Here is a 17,269-nt window from a genome sequence, read left to right on the forward strand (position 1 = left end):
GTCTCTGCCTTTGACATAGTATAAATAGGCCCAGTGTTTCCTGGATGACACAGTTGCACTGTGAACTTTTTAGAACCATCTTCAGAGTTTGTTCCATTGTAATAATGCCTTTGCAATAACATCATCACTTGGGAGATGGTTGGAGAGTATTGAGTTCCTCTATTTTCATAAAAGATTGTCAATCAGTAAAAATAACAGCAACATCAACAATAATAACAGCAGACCTGCATTCTAGATCAGAGAATTTGAAAATATGTTTGCTTTCCAATTCTTACTTAAAAGTCAGCTGAAATAAGGAATATTTGTAAGTGAATGTGTGAGAATTCTCCTTAAAAATATTTAAATTCTTGGATCAAGCAGAATAAATCTAAATGCCCTGAAAGTGAAAGTTGCTCAGTTATGTCCGATTCTTGAGACCCCATGGACTATATGTGGGGGTTCTCCATGGAATTCCCCATGGAATTCTCCAGGCCAGAATACTGGAGTGGGTAGCCTTTCCCTTCTCCAGGGGATCTTCCCAACCCAGGGATCGAACCCAGGTCTCCCACACTGCAGGCAGATTCTTTACCAGCTGAGCCACAAGGGAAGCCCTAAATGCCCTGAGACCCTCAATATTATTCCGTCCCCTCCCCCTGTCTCTCCACACCCTTCCAGACTACTTTCAGAGGGCTGTACTTTGATTCCATGCCCAAAGGTCCTAATGAAATCTATCATCATGTTTGCAATTTTTTTAAAATTTAAATTTATTTATTTTAATTAGAGGCTAATTACTTTACAATATTGCAGTAACTTTCGGTGGTCCATGTGTGAACCTCAAAGTTCAATATTGAGTTTTAAGAAAAAGTTGGCTTATTTTGAAGGGTGTGGTATTTTGTTCATTTTCCTTTATGTTTTCTCTTTTGCTTTGGCCACCAGGAAGCTCTGTCAAATTGTTGGATCGACTAACACAACCAGGGCATGAAGGGCTGCAAATATGTATTGCACCATCCTCTCTCCCATGTCGATCTTTCATTTAGATTTATGTTTTTGAGTCCTGGATTTTTATTTTTGTTTCTATTTCAGTATTGTCACACATGTTTTATAGTCACCTTGAGTCCCAAACCATAAATTCACCTTGGGGAATCAGTTAGCTCAGAAACTTCCAGGGGTGGTTATTGGAAGGACTCTTTTGATATAGAAAGATGGTGCACATTTGATTATGAGGCCAAACTTTACAGAAAAGTATCAATTCCTTGGGTGTTCTTGTATGCGTATTTTATTAAAGAACAAGACTTGGAAAAGGGGATGTTTATGGAAAATGAAGAGATATGTGACAGCCAATTTAATAAAGAACTAAAATAAATTATAGTGAGTCCTTTTAGGACTCACAAAGGATTTATGTTTTCTTCTGTTCTAGAGGGAATGTTTTCTGTCTGGCTTATGAATTGCTACACTAATGGATGGGCAAATGAAGTACCTTGGCTAGACTGTTAATATCTCTATAAAGATCATATTCATGAGTGTAAAGCATAGGATTTGCCCATTTCTCAGAATATAGAATGTTATACATAGAGAAGTATTATAGATGATGACCTAGTTTCCATGGCAACAACATTCATTATCCTTTCTCATTCTCTTCTAAGTTACCCAGTTTAGCTGCCCTATCCCTTTCACCACACCTCCCCCTCATTAAACACTTACCAGATCCTTTTCTGTTGCTATGTAGGCAGTAAAATAGCTTTCACAGCTGCCTGCTGAATGAAATGGGAAACACACACTCACACACACATGCACACTGAGAGTGTGTGTAAGGAGAAGAATTTCAGCAGTATTTCAGGATCAAGGGATGCAAGTGGCAGGTACGTGTTCTATATATATATTCTATCTACATATACAGTGCACCCCCCTGGCACATTTTGCACAATAATGTGACCTGGTTTGGGTGCACAGAGCTGCCATGTATGTCAATTTGATGGAGTCTGGGCTCTCCTGACAGTGTGACAGGCTATTAATCACATGTGACCAAAATAGCACACAAAGGAGGACATTCCTGTGTGGTTTTTTTCCTTCCCTGAGTGGGAACAGGTGATTTGCTGAAATTCCTTGTCTTTGTATCCTTTCTGGTTTCTTTTTTTAATCTTTGTCTTTGTCTCATCCTTCATCCTTACTGGAGGACTTCTCATTTAGAACTGCAAGGTAGGTGTGTTGCCTTGGGTGTGTGAGGTCATGAGGACCAAGTCAGTGGAATAAAGATAATATAAAAAACCCAGATGCTTATTTCACATTGACTTGTTTACTCCTAAGACCCATTGCAAGAATCCTATAGGTTCATAATTATTATCTTAATGGCTTTGTCTTATTTAGGAGGATAAAGTAGGTAATAGTTAAGATTTATTATGTTTTTAATGGCCAAGTCATGCTGATAGTTAGTAATTGTCTTTGTATAACTTGCAAATATAGAATACTGTCATATTTATTATGTTTTTACCTGTCCTATTTCAAAGCAATCACATGATTTTCTGTTGGAAGTTTCTAATATGAGATAGTGAAACCTTAGGGTCAGAGTCTGCTGTCAAATGCTTGTCGTGGTCAGAAATGGCACGGATATTTGATGTGCCCTGTTCTCTGCCAATGATGGGACATGGCCAACAGAAGGTGGACTTGATTTTTTGGTACTTCTGGTCTAAAAGTAGTACTTTGGTTTCAGTAGTCACTGTGCCTGAGGTTGGAGTGTGGAAAACTGGTAATGGTCTGTGATAGGGAGCTTATGAGGTAGGGGGTAAAGCCAGGGGAGCAGAATTCTACAATATTCTTAAGTACAATCAGCAGATATTTTCTATAAAGAGATAGACAGCTTTGCAGGCCCTATGGCTTCTGTTGAGACTATTCAGCTCTGCTGTTGTGGCATAAAAGCAGTCATAGATAATATATAAATGAATGGACATGGCTGTGCTCCAATAAAACTTTATTTATAGAACTGGAAGGTTGGCCCTATTTGACTCACAGGACATAGTTTGCTGATCCATGTTTTTAAAATGGTACCAAATAGATAGTAGTTATTGAGATACGGGGTCAAATAAGAAGGATGGGTTGACTGACAAATCTAGCCAGAAGAAAAATGAAAAGTAATGGTAAAAATTGACGATTAAGTGGTGTTTACTAGATGCTAGTCACCATTCTAAGTGTTTTACATTCACTAACTCATTGCATCTTTGTAACAACAACCCCATGAGATAAGTACTGTCTTCTTTCCTGGGAAACATGGAGGTTATATAATATTCCCAAGATCACATGGATAGTGAGTGGCAGGACTGGGATTCAAACCCAGGTTCTGAAATCCAAATCGAGTTCCAAGATCCAGTCTGTAAACCACTGTGGTTTATCACCTTGAGTGGCAGAGCTGACGAGAGAGAGGTGGTCAGGAGGAACTCTGGAGATGAGTGCAGTGACTTTATGTTATCTCAGAACGTACATAAGGTTGCATTTAAAGGCCAGAATGGGATGGACAGGCTGTACATTGACTATGTGTGATGGGACTGCAGAAGGTTGGAGACTGAGGGGAAATCTCCACCCTGACGTTAACTTTCTTGGAGTGTGAAATATATCATACATGAGAGAGTGTATATAACGTATGTGATGGATGTAAGGAATGATAGTAAAACACACTTGAACCCAACTATTCCACTTTTAGAAACAGGTCATTATCAAGACCAAAGAAGCTCCCTGAGCCTCCTGGTCCGATTCTGTTCTTATCTCCTTCCAAAATAGCCCATTATTCTCCATTTTAATTAATATTTACCTTGCTTTTCTTTACGATTTTATGACATATGTGTATAATCCAAGCAGTATGCTCTTTACTTTTGTCTTTCATATGAATGGAATCATACTGCTTCAGTGATTTTTTTTCAGTGATTTTTTCTTTCAGCATCAGATCTTTGACGTTCATACACCTCGCTAAATCTAATGGTAATTCATTTCCATTGCTGTATAACATTCCATTGTACGAATATAATCCAGTTTATTTATTCATCCTGTTAATGGGCATCAGGTTTGCTTTAGGTTTTAGTCTGCTTAGGGTGATGCAACTGTAAATATTTCAATATGTTTTTTGTATTATAGAGCACAAATGCAAGAATTTCTTTAGCAAATATTTTTATGAGTGGAATTCCTTTCCCATAGACTGTGAACATGCTGAACTGTAAGAGGTAACACCACATTATTTTTTAAAGTGATTGTACCAAGTTCCTTGTTCACCAGCAGTGTCTGAGGGCTGGTAAGGCTCTGCATCCTGGCTAACCCTCCATGTTGCTGGGTGAGTAGATTTGTGGTTTTAACTTACATTCCCCTAATAAAACTTGAAAGATTTTTCAGGTTTTATTAGTTTTGCTTTCACACTCTTCCTAGTCACTCTGTGCGTGTGTGTGTGCTCGGTTGTGTATGACTCTTTGTGACTCTATGGACTGAAGCCTGCCAGGCTCCTCTGTCCATGAGTTTCCCAGACAAGAATACTGGAGTGGGTTGCCATTTCCTCCTCATTGGTAGGGGCTTCCTGTGGTTCAAGCATTTTCTGATTTCAAAGTCAACAATGGTTTTTACTGACCCTTACTCCCTTGCCAAATATTAAGAATTTCTGTATTAACTCCCTTTCTGCTAAAATACCTAGAGTGGCTCTCTTCAGCTGCCTGAACTCTGACTGATATACACTTCTTTATACTACCTAACTGCTTCAGGCTGTTGTGAAAATGAAATGAAATCATATAGTGCACCTGGTATGAGCCTGGTACATAGGTGGGTGCTCTATAAGCAAGGGGGGAAAAAGCACCATCTTGTTTTCAAAGAGGATCATCTCTCACTTTGAAAGAAAACAAAAAATGCATAGAGCATGATGAAGGATCTTGCTTCAGACAGCAGAAAGGAGACCTTGGGTAAACCTTCATTTCAAGCTTCGTTTCCATGGCACCTGGGCCAGGGCTCTAACACCGCTGCTCTAGCACTGCCAAAGCTGCCGTGAGACTCCCAAATGTCTAGAAGCCAGCGTCGCATGCCGTTGGCCAGGTTCGGTCTCTACCAGGTGTGTTGCAATGCCAGCATCCCTCCCTAACTGTGATGGTGACTTTCTTTATGATGTTCACGCTGAATCTCATTAAAACATCCCTGCCCAGAATTATCCCTGCATCAAAACCCTGCCGATACCTGCTGGGAAATTTTCTAAACAATTTTCTAAGTTGAGTCAATGAAAAGACACCACCTCCCTCCATACCACTGAAGCATCATCTGGAAGCAATCAATGCAGCTATGGCTTCCGTTCATTTCTCCACTGGCCTCATGCAGGTTTGAAATAGGCCGCACTGTGACTGGTTCACAATCAGAAATGCTCACTTCCAAGGGCTCCTTTGCTTCCGTGTTTTGACATTTTCAGAGTTCTTCATGAACAACTTCGGAAAAGCTGCCAGGCTGCCAATCAAATTCTATCTGACTTCAGAGTTCTGAATTCTTTTTTTTTTTTTACACTGTTGGAAGAAATGCCCCCCTGAGAGGGAATGTCACCCTCTCCCTTTCTCAGCCCCAGCGAAACAGATCCTAATCTCCATCCTCCCCAGGCGAAACCTGCCTTTGTTGTCCTCCAGAGTCTCCTTTCTGATTCCTTTCTTCTCCTTTAGGAGTCCCTTACCCACTTCAGAGATTCAGGGTTCTTGAGTGAAGTTACATTATTGTGCCCCTTCCGACAGACATCATTACAAAATATATTTATTTATTTAGTTCTCTGTACTGGGTCTTGTTGTAGCATGTGGGATTTTTAGTTGCAGCATGTAAACTTTTAGTTGAAGCATGTGGGATCTAGTTCCCTGACCAGGGATCAAACCCCAGCTGCCTGCATTGAAAGCACAGAGTCTTAGCCACTGGACCCAGGGAAGTCCCCAGACATCTGCATTTTAAGGTCTGTGTCCTCTGGTGTGGAAAGCTCTACTTACTCACATATGCAACACACGTATAAGTGCCTTGTATGTAGTGGGCACTGTGATAGGCAGTATGGACCGGACAGAGCATGCCTTCCTGTTCTCCAGGAGGTTAGTAGGAAAGATATCTCTGGGGCAGTGACAGCTGGACTGTGGGAGCTCAGGCTTGGGAGGTCAGTGTGATCAGGGAATGCATGGGCTTGATGTGAGGAGACTCAGGCAAAGCAGGGTGGCAGCCCACATGGGAAACACCTCATGAGATATCCATGTGACCTTTCCAGCCCAGGGGACACGTGGGCAGCAAATGTGGGGTGGCTTTGTCTGACAGTCTAGCTGCAAGACAGCCTCATCCTGAAGGAGCTGAGTGGTGGCTCTTTGGAAGCCAGGGGGACAGGGCTCGCACTGTGAGGCTGTAGGAGGGACAGCTGAGACAAGGTGGGTGGATAGCTGTGTGTGGCCAGTCTTTGCTTCAGAACAAGGCAGGCTCATCTTGGGTGCACATCATGTCGGCAGAGGGCACCAGTGGGCAGGGGCCTGTTGGTTTGTTAATCTGTGTGTCTGCAGTTGCGGTAAAGCATTTTCTCAGAAATGGAATCCAATCCCGTGCCCAGTTTTCAGCTTAGTGCAAGTCAAAAGCAACGATGTGTGCTATGTCCTCTGTGTTTTATCTTTGGAGTTTGGTATTTATTGCTTAGTGTTTTGAGAATACCTTCTTTATGGGGTATTTTCAGGGGAAACTAGTTAGACAGTTTTCTATTTCAGAGCCATCTCATTTCCTGGCAAAATACCTCCATCTTTTCCTACTATCTTTTAAGGCAGGAATCAAGGGTGGTCATTTTCTTTTTATATCAGGGAGAATATTTGGATTGTGTTAAGGGAAATGGGATACATTTGGTCTTGCCTTTCATATCCCTTGGTGGTTTTTTTCTCATTTGTGAAATGGGACTGGTGGTTTCCATGTCAGAGGGTGATTGTCAATACATAATGAGATAATGGATCTGAGAAGACTTTTAGACTTCAGCGTCAGGCTGGCTCCAAACAGAAGAGGTCCCTTGGTTCCAGGAACATGCCAGAGCTTTGTCCAGTGGGTTGTGTTGGAGCAGGGGGTGAAGGTGATAAATAGGTTTACTCCAGCCCTCACGGAGTCCAAGGACACTCCTGTACAAAGAAAGCCCTGCAGGCAATCTAAATCCATATGTTGTGTGACCAAAAACTGTGTACTAGAAAGAGGGAGAAAGAAGCGGGCCTGGCTGAGGGTGGGAAGTGCTAACAGTATGCTTGGTTGGAAGGCCTGCTGTGCCAGATGCCATTCTTTTAGTTCTGCAAGTGGACTTAACTTTGTCTGCTGTATTTCTGTAGTGGGTATTGCTGTTCTCATTCTAGAAAACTCTGTCTTAGTTGCTCAGTGGTGGAATATGCATTTGAGGCTAGATAGGCTGGATGCTCAAATCCACTGTCTTTCTTTTGCATGGTATGTATGTATCTGCTGCTGCCTCAAGGGAAAGAAGCCTGCATTGCTACTTAAAGGAGCCTACAGTTGTCACTGTCCCCATGTTCCTTTTGTCATGGAAGCAGGAAACACAGGAGGCTTTGCTAATGGCCGAGGCCCACAGGCACCTGACTCACGTATCTGGCAACAGAGTCACGTTGAGCATCTTTTCCTGTGTCTGTTGGCCACCTGTATGTCTTCTTTGGAAACGTGTTCAGGTTCTCTGCCCATTTTTCAAGCAGACTGTTTGTTTTTTTGATGTTGAGTCATAAGAGTTCTTTGTATGTTTTGGATATTAACTCCTTATCAGATATATCATTTGCAAATATCCTCTCTCATTCAGACGGCTGCCTTTTTGTTTTGTAAATAGTTTGCTGCACAAAAGCTTCTTTATTTGAAGGAGTCCATGTTATTTGTCTTTATTTCCCTTGCCTGAGGAGACGTATCCAAAAAATATTGCTCAGGCTGATGTCTTCTGGGAGTTTATAGTTTCAAGTCTTACATTTAAATATTTAACCCATTTTGAGTTTACTTATTTATTTATTTTAATTTTATTTATTTATTTTTTTTACAATATTGTATTGGTTTTGCCATATATCAACATGAATCTGCCACAGGTATACACGTGTTCCCCATCCTGAACCCTCCTCCCTCCTCCCTCCCCATACCATCCCTCTGGGTCATCCCAGTGCACCAGCCCCAAGCATCCAGTATCGTGCATTGAACCTGGACTGCATCCTGTGAGGTAGTAGTCCAGTTTGATTATTTTATATATAGTTTTTCCAGCACCAGTTAATTAAGAGGCTGTCTTTCCCCCATTGTATATTCTTGCCTCCTTTGTCATAGACTAATTGACTGTATAAGTGTATGTTTTTCTGGATCCTCTATTGTGGTCCATTGATTTGTGTGTCTTTTTTTGTGCCAGTCAGTCAATCAGTTCAGTCGCTCAATCATGTCTGACTCCTTGTGACCCCATGGACTGCAGCACGCCAGGCCTCCCTGTCCATCACCAACTCCCGGAGTCTACCCAAACTCATGTCCATTGAGTCAGTAATGCCATCCAGCCATTTCATCCTCTGTCGTCCCCTTCTCCTCCCACCTTCAATCTTTCCCAGCATCAGGGTCTTTTCCAGTGAGTCAGTTCTTCACATCAGGTAGCCAAAGTATTAGAATTTCAGCTTCAACATCAGTCCTTCCAATGAACACTCAGGACTGATCTCCTTTAAGATGGACTGGTTGGATCGCCTTGCTGTCCAAGGGACTCTCTAGAGTCTTCTCCGACACTCTAGTTCAAAAGCATCAATTCTTTGGCACTCAGCTTTCTTTAGAGACCAACTCTCACATCCATGCATGACTACTGGAAAAGCCATAGCCTTGACGAGACAGACCTTGGTTGGCAAAGTGATGTCTCTGCTTTTTAATATGCTGTCTACATTGGTCATAACTTTCCTTTCAAGGAGTAAGCGTCTTTTAATTTCATGGCTGCAGTCACCATCTGCAGTGATTTTGGAGCCCCCAAAAATAAAGTCTGACACTGTTTCCACTGTTTCCCCATCTATTTGCCATGAAGTGATGGGACCAGATGCCATGATCTTAGTTTTCTGAATGTTGAGCTTTAAGCCCACTTTTTCACTCTCAGAGCTCTTTCATTTTCATCAAGAGGCTCTTTAGTTCTTCACTTTCTGCCATAAGGGTGGTGTCATCTTCATATCTGAGGTAATTGATATTTCTTCTGCAATCTTGTGCTTCATCCAGCCCAGCGTTTCTCGTGATGTATTCTGCATATACCAGTACCATACTGTTTTGATTACTGTAGCTTTGTAATATAGTTTGAAACCAGGGCTCACAGCTTTGTTCTTTATTAAGATTGTTTTGGCTATTTGGGATCTTTTGTGTTATTTTGTTAGGGATTGCAATCTATAGATAGCCCTGGGCAGTATGGTCATTTTTTTTTTTAGCAGTGTTTATTCTTCCAATCCATGAAGGTAGTAGTATTATCTTTTTCCATGTGTGTGTATCATCTTCGATTTCTTTCATCAGTGTCTTATAGTTTTCTGAGTACAAGTCTTTTACCTCCTTGGTTAGATTTATTCCTAGGTATTTTATTCTTTTTGATGCAGTTGTAAAGATTAAAGAGGATTCTAATCATGCAGAATAAATAATCAGATGAGATCAGATCATATCAGTCACTCAGTCGTGTCCGACTCATTGCGACCCCATGAATCACAGCACGCCAGGTCTCCCTGTCTATCACCAACTCCCGGGGTTCACTCAGACTCACATCCATCGAGTCAGTGATGCCATCCAGCCATCTCATCCTCTGTCGTCCCCTTCTCCTCCTGCCCCCAATCCCTCCTAGCATCAGAGTCTTTTCCAATGAGTCAACTCTTCACATGAGTGGCCAAAGTACTGGAGTTTCAGCTTTAGCATCATTCCTTCCAAAAAAATCCCAGGGCTGATCTCCTTCAGAATGGACTGGTTGGATCTCCTTGCAGTCCAAGGGACTCTCAAGAGTCTTCTCCAACACCACGGTTCAAAAGCATCAATTCTTCAGCGCTCAGCCTTCTTCACAGTCCAACTCTCACATCCATACGTAACCACAGGAAAAACCATAGCCTTGTTGGCAAAGTAATGTCTATGCTTCTCAATATGCTATCTAGGTTGGTCATAACTTTCCTTCCAAGGAGTAAGCGTCTTTTAATTTCATGGCTGCAGTCACCGTCTGCAGTGATTTATAATAAAGTCTGACACTGTTTCCACTGTTTCCCCATCTATTTCCCATGAAGTGGTGGGACCGGATGCCATGATCTTTGTTTTCTGAATGTTGAGCTTTAAGCCAACTTTTTCACTCTCCACTTTCACTTTCATCAAGAGGCTTTTTAGTTCCTCTTCACTTTCTGCCATAAGGGTCGTGTCATCTGCATATCTGAGGTTATTGATGTTTCTCCCGGCAATCTTGATTCCAGCTTGTGTTTCTTCCAGCCCAGCGTTTCTCATGATATACTCTGCATATAAGTTAAATAAGCAGGGTGACAATATACAGCCTTGACGAACTCCTTTTCCTATTTGGAACCAGTCTATTGTTCCATGTCCAGTTCTAACTGTTGCTTCCTGACCTGCATACAAATTTCTCAAGAGGCAGATCAGGTGGTCTGGCATTCCCATCTCTTTCAGAATTTTCTACAATTTATTGTGATCCACACAGTCAAAGGCTTTGGCATAGTCAATAAAGCAGAAATAGATGCTTTTCTGGAACTCTCTTGCTTTTTCCATGATCCAGTGGATGTTGGCAATTTGATCTCTGGTTCCTCTGCCTTTTCTAAAACCAGCTTGAACATCAGGAAGTTCACAGTTCACATATTGCTGAAGCCTGGCTTGGAGAATTTTGAGCATTACTTTACCAGAGTGTGAGATGAGTGCAATTGTGCAGTAGTTTGAGCATTCTTTGGCACTGCCTTTCTTTGGGATTGGAATGAAAACTGACCTTTTCCAGTCCTGTGGCCACTGCTGAGTTTTCCAAACTTGCTGGTATATTGAGTGCAGCACTTTCACAGCATCATCTTTCAGGATTTGGAACAGCTCAACTGGAAATCCATCACCTCCACTAGCTTTGTTTGTGATGTGTAGTGATGCTTTCTAAGGCCCACTTGACTTCACATTCCAGGATGTCTGGCTCTTGGTCAGTGATCACACCGTCATGATTATCTGGGTCGTGAAGATCTTTTTTGTACAGTTCTTCTGTGTATTCTTGCCATCTCTTCTTAATATCTTCTGCTTCTGTTAGGTCCATACCATTTCTGTCCTTTATTGAGCCCATCTTTGAATGAAATGTTCCTTTGGTATCTCTGATTTTCTTGAAGAGATCCCTAGTCTTTCCCATTCTGTTGTTTTCCTCTATTTCTTTGCATTGATCGCTGAAGAAGGCTTTCTTATCTCTTCTTGCTATTCTTTGGAACTCTGCATTCAGATGTCTGTATCTTTCCTTTTCTCCTTTGCTTTTCACTTCTCTTCTTTTCACAGCTGGCAGCCATTTTGTTTGCATTTCTTTTCTATGGGAATGGTCTTGATCCCTGTCTCCTGTACAATGTCAGGAACCTCATTCCATAGTTCGTCAGGCACTCTATCTATCAGATCTAGTCCCTTAAATCTATTTCTCACTTCCACTGTATAATCATAAGGGATTTGATTTAGGTCATACCTGAATGGTCTAGTGGTTTTCCCTACTTTCTTCAATTTAAGTCTGAATTTGGCAATAAGGAGTTCATGGTCTGAGCCACAGTCAGCTCATGGTCTTGTTGGGCCCATGCTAAACACACATCCTTTGTGCTGGTAAAATCCGGGAATGCACACCTATACCAATGCATTCAACTTTAAAAGGCACTAAGTCAATTGCCACATCATATTTTCTGCTCTGTCCTTGGGACAAGGGTCATATTTTTGTGCACTGAGTTTCACAAACTCTACAACATGTATATTAGGCCTAATGGTCCAGGCTCCTCAACTTGAGTCTGCATACTTGAGTGAGTGAGGAATACCACCCCATCAGTTATTTCCCTTGCTCAGAAAGTCTCTAGCTTATCTTGTGTTTTTTCAGGGATTAAAAAGAGTTAGTGTGGAAGGCTCCGTCAGGGCACAGGGGGGAGGATAGTTAGCATCTTGACTTTTCCCTAGTCTAAGTGTCTTTGAAAAATTCTGAAGGCTTCCCATAGATAACCTAGTTTTATTTCTGTCTTCTTTATACCTCCTTCCTGAGATCAGCAATCCCAAAACCAGGTTTGGAAGTTGGCTGCCAGTAAGGGAAGACTGTGGTTAAATTGACCCTGATTCCCTGGATGGTTCCTGATTAATTACTGTTTAGGGATATTGTGATCATTACATAAGCAGTTATAGGCAGAACAGAGACTGCAGAACAGAGAAAAAAATGCTGTTGGTGTTCTCCTCTGTGCTATTTGGTTCCATTGCTTGCTACAGACATTTTGGGTGGGATCTGAGAATTTAGATGTTTCAACCACTTGAAACACTAGTAAGAATAATTTTTGAAAGAATTAATCCCGAGGAAGTTAGACATGTAATTTTCCCTTTTGAGAGGGCATTGAGAGGCCACAAGAAGAAAATATTTCACCGAGGTCTTAATGGCACTTAGCTTGTGAAATAGCCAACCAGATACTGAGAAATGTCTGCAAAGTTCTAAAACTTCCATTGGAACTTTTTAACATATATCCCTAACTCCAAAAAGAACTCCTAGGAGATACTGTAAAAGGGCCCTACTTAATGCTTGCACTGTTCTCCCCTGAGGTCACAAACTTTTTATGTAACAGATGAAAATCAAGCATTTTGCTGATGCTCCAGCAGCATGACATGGCTTTAAGGCAGCCAGGCATCTATAAAATGTCTAGAAAAGCAAGTGTTTATCATCATCTCCTTTCTTTCTGGCCTCTAACTTATTGTCAGAGAAGTATAAAGTGGAATTTTTAAAGTGTCACCATGCTGTAGAAAGAGATTGAAGGAAGATAGGTTTGGGAGAGTAGAGTTTGCTGTAGGAGGGAATCTAGGTCCCAGAAGGAAAGGCATGTGGTTGATGTCAGAGCCCGTACAGCCTCCCTGAGTAGAGTGGAAGCTTCCTGATTGTAAAGAGCCACAGTACCAGCAGTATTTATTGAGCAACTACTTTGCACTTGCTTTTTAATGAATTCTTTCATTCAAATTTTCACTAATGTATGAGTTGGTTATTAAAAGCATTCTATTTTTAAAAATTAATTTTTATTGGAACTTAGTTACTTTATAATGTTGTGCTAGTTTCTGCCATACAGGAAAGTGAATCAGTTATATATATATACATATATCTACTCTTTTAAAAATTCTTTTCCCAAGTAGGTCATTACGGAGTGTTGAGAAGAGTTCCCTGTGCTCTACATTAGGTTCTTATTAGTTATCTGTTTTATATGTAATAGTGTATATATGTCAATCCCAGTCTCCCAAATTATCTCCTCCCCTCCCTTCCCCACCCCATAACCATAAATTTGTTTTCTACATCTGTGACTCTATTTCTGTTTTGTAAATAGGTTTCATTTGTAACATTTGTTTTCGATTTCACCCGAAAGCAATATCATTTGATGTTTGTTTTTCTCTTTCTGACTTACTTCACTAAGATGACAATTTCTAGATCCATCTATATTGCTGCAAATGGCATTGTTTCCTTCTTTTTGCGACTGAGTAATACTTCACTGTGTGTATGTACCGCATCTTCTTTATCCATTCCTCTGTCAATGGTCTATTTTTCTAAGTGGGGAAGTAATCTTCCTAAGGTTACACAACTGTTAAGTGCTCGAGTCAGAGTTTGAAACTGTGATCGGCCAGACTCCAAGTTGTAGAAAAGCTTAAAATGAGAACAGATGTTCCCCAAATTCACTAACCCTATGTTATAAATTTAATAGTGTCCCCCTGACCCCAGTTCATATTTACAAGCCCTAACCCCTAATGTGATGTATTTGTAGATGGCCTTTAAAGAGGTAATTAATGTCCCATGAGGTCATAAGGGTGGGGCCTGAAGTCAACAGGACTGATATCCTCATAAGAAGAGGCTGAGACACCAGTAGCATGCACATACAGAGACAAGGCAGAGTGGGGACACAGTGGGAAGGTAGACAGCTATAAGCCAAGGAGAGAAGCCTCAGGAGACACTCAAGCTGCCTTGATCTTCCAGAATTGTAAGAAACAAATTTATATTATTGAAGCTACCCAATCTGTGATATTTCACTATGGCAGCCCTTAGCAAACCAGTACACCCCACCATCTTTGTGAGTGGAACGCTTTGCCGTTCCTTGACTTTGAGTTTATTCATGTGATTTATTTTGGTCCACAGAATGTTAGCAGACCTGATGTGAATAGAGGCTTAAGAGACACCTGTGTGGTTTGGCTTGCTGTGTTGAGCCTGTGCTAGTGCCATAAGAAAGACACATTCCTTTGAGCTGGTCCAAGGGAGGATGAGAGACCTGTGGGGTAGGGCCTTGCAGCTTGAAGCAAAGCCACCTGGCAACCTGGTCTAAGTCAGTCAATGCTAAGATGCTGCAATTTGAAACCAATCACCTGAACTGACCTCCATATCCATGACAGCAGATGATCATTGTCTTAAGCTCCTGAGTTTTGTTAGGCAGCATTATGGTGGCAATAGCTAACTGTCACATTAGTCAAAAATCAGACTAGGCAGCTTCACATAATTTCTGCATGGTATCTTCTCTGGCCATTTATTAGGGTTGGGGACGGAAGGATATACGGAGAGAAGGCAGACAAATGGCAGCTCTAATAATCCTGTCAACTTCTGGATTAGGGGGAGAAGTTATATTTATCTAGGAATATATATAAAGTGAAATTGAACTGTTATTTTCCACTTCTCCAGGACAATATTTGTTGTTGTTCAGTTGCTAAGTCATGTCCAACTCTTTGCAACCCCACGGACTACAGCATGCCAGGCTTCCCTGTCCTTCACCATCTCCCAGAGCTTGCTCAAACTCATGTCCATTGAGTTGGTGATGCCATCCAACCATCTCATCCTCTGTCATCCCCTTCTTCCCCTACCTTCTGTCTTTCCCAGCATCAGGGTCTTTCCTAATGAGTCAACTCTTGACATCAGGTGGCCAAAGTGTTAGCACTTCAGCTACAGCATCAGTCCTTCCAATGAATATTCAGGATTGACTTCCTTTAGGATGGATTGGTTGGATCTCCTTGCAGTACAATGGATTCTGAAGAGTCTTCTCCAATACCACAGTTCAAAAGCATCAATTTTTCAACACTCAGCCTTCTTTATAGTCCAACTCCTCACATTCATGTATTCCTACTGGAAAAACCATAGCTTTGACTGTACGGACTTTGTTGGCAAAGTAATGTCTCTTCTTTTTAACATGCTGTCTAAGTTGGTCATAGCTTTTCTTCTGAGGACCAAGCATCTTTTAATTTCATGGCTGCTGTCACTGTCCACAGTGATCTAGGAGACCAAGAAAATAAAGTCTGTCACTGTTTCCAATATTTCCCCATCTATTTGTTATGCAATGATGGGACTGGATGCCATGATCTTGGTTTTTTGAATGTTGAGTTTTAAGCCAGCTTTTTTACTCTCCTCTTTCACCTTCATCAAGAGGCTCTTTAGTTCCTCTTCGCTTTCTGTCATAAGGGTCATATCATATGCATATCTGATATTTCTTCCAGCAATCTTGATCCCTGCTTGTGCTTCAGCCTGGCATTTTGTATGATGTACTTTGCATATAAGTTAAATTAGCAGAGTGACAGTATGCATCCTTGATGTACTCCTTTCCCAATTTGGAAACAATTGCTACATGTCCAGTTCTGACTGTTGCTTCTTGACCTGCATACAGGTTTCTCAGGAGGCAGGTAAGGTGTTCTGGTATTCTCATCTCTTTAAGAATTTTCCACAGTATGTTGTGATCCACAAAGTCAAAAAGACTTTTGTGTAGTAAATGAAGGAAAAGTAGATGTTTTTATGGCATTCTCTTGCTTTTTCTATGATACAGCAGATTCTGGCAATTTGATCTCTGGTTCCTCTTCTTTTTGTAAAACCAGCTTGAACATCTGGAAATTCTTGGTTCACATACTCTTGAAGACTAGCTTGGAGATTTTTGAGCATTACTTTGGTAGCGTGTGAGATGAGTGCAATTGTGCAATAGTTTGAACGTTCTTTGGCATTGCCTTTCTTTGGGATTGGAATGAAAACTGACCTTTTCACATCCTTTGGCCACTGCTGAGTTTTCCAAATTTGCTGACATATTGAGAGCAGTGCTTTCACAGCCCCATCATCTTTTAGGATTTGAAATAGTTCAGTGGGAATTTCATCACCTCCATTAGTTTTGTTTTATAGTGATGCTTCCTATGGCCCACTTGATTTTGCACTTCAAGATGTCTGGCTCTAGGTGAGTGATCACACCATTGTGGTTATCTGGGTCATTAAGGTCTTTTTTGTACAGTTCTTCTGTGTATTCTTGCCATCTCTTCTTAATGTCTTCTGCTTCCTTTAGGTTCATACCATTTCTGTCCTTTATTATGCCCATCTTTGCATGAAATGTTCCCTTGGTATCTCTAATAATCTTGAAGAGACCTCTATAGTCTTTCCCATTCTATTGTTTTCCTCTGTTTCTTTGTATTGGTCAGATAGAAAGGCTTTCTTTTCTCTTCTTGCTGTTCTTTGGAACTCTGCATATATTTTTCTCCTTTGCCTTTCATTTCTCTTCTTTTCTCAGCTATTTGTAAAACCTCCTTGGACAACCATTTTGCCTTTTTGCATTTCTTTTTCTTGGAGATGGTTTTGATCACCACTTCCTGTACTATGTCACTTACCTCCATCCATAGTTCTTCAGGCACTCTGTCTATCAGATCTAATCCCTTGAGTCTATTTGTCACTTCCACTGTATAATTGTAAGGGATTTGATTTAGGTCATACCTGAGTGGTCTAGTTGTTTTCCTGACTTTCTTCAATTTAAGTCTGAATTTGGCAAAAAGGAATTTGTCATCTGAGCCACTATCAGCTCCTGGACAATATTTAAATGGAGGAAAAACACTCACTCCTATACACTCACACAGATAAATGGAGAGAGAATAGCCTTGTGCTTGTTGCAGTGAGTTATACTTAGTTTAATGTCTTGACTTTGTCTCTTACTAGCTATGAGTGACCTGGAACACATTATATAATCTCACTGAACTTTAGTCTTTCTATCTGAAAATGGGAATGCTAATGATACCCTTACACCCAGATACAACTTTTTCTCCCACATGTTTGTTCTGATCCCACAGTTGCAAGTGTCTGACTCAGAGCAAATACTCTTTATATCGCCTCTTA

General features: G+C 41.1%; 1 long non-coding RNA gene across 1 annotated transcript in view; it reads left to right on the forward strand.

Moving 5' to 3' along the window:
* The first annotated feature begins 1,571 nt into the window (after positions 1-1,571).
* The window catches only part of LOC132343480 (uncharacterized), a 42,266-nt gene continuing 26,568 nt past the window's right edge, over positions 1,572-17,269 (forward strand). Inside the window, exon 1 of the long non-coding RNA XR_009492332.1 lies at positions 1,572-1,838. This is a non-coding gene — a long non-coding RNA (uncharacterized lncRNA). The remainder of the gene's footprint in view (positions 1,839-17,269) is intronic.

This window comes from Bos taurus, chromosome 22 (genome assembly GCF_002263795.3).
Source record: "Bos taurus isolate L1 Dominette 01449 registration number 42190680 breed Hereford chromosome 22, ARS-UCD2.0, whole genome shotgun sequence".
NCBI lineage: Eukaryota > Metazoa > Chordata > Mammalia > Artiodactyla > Bovidae > Bos > Bos taurus.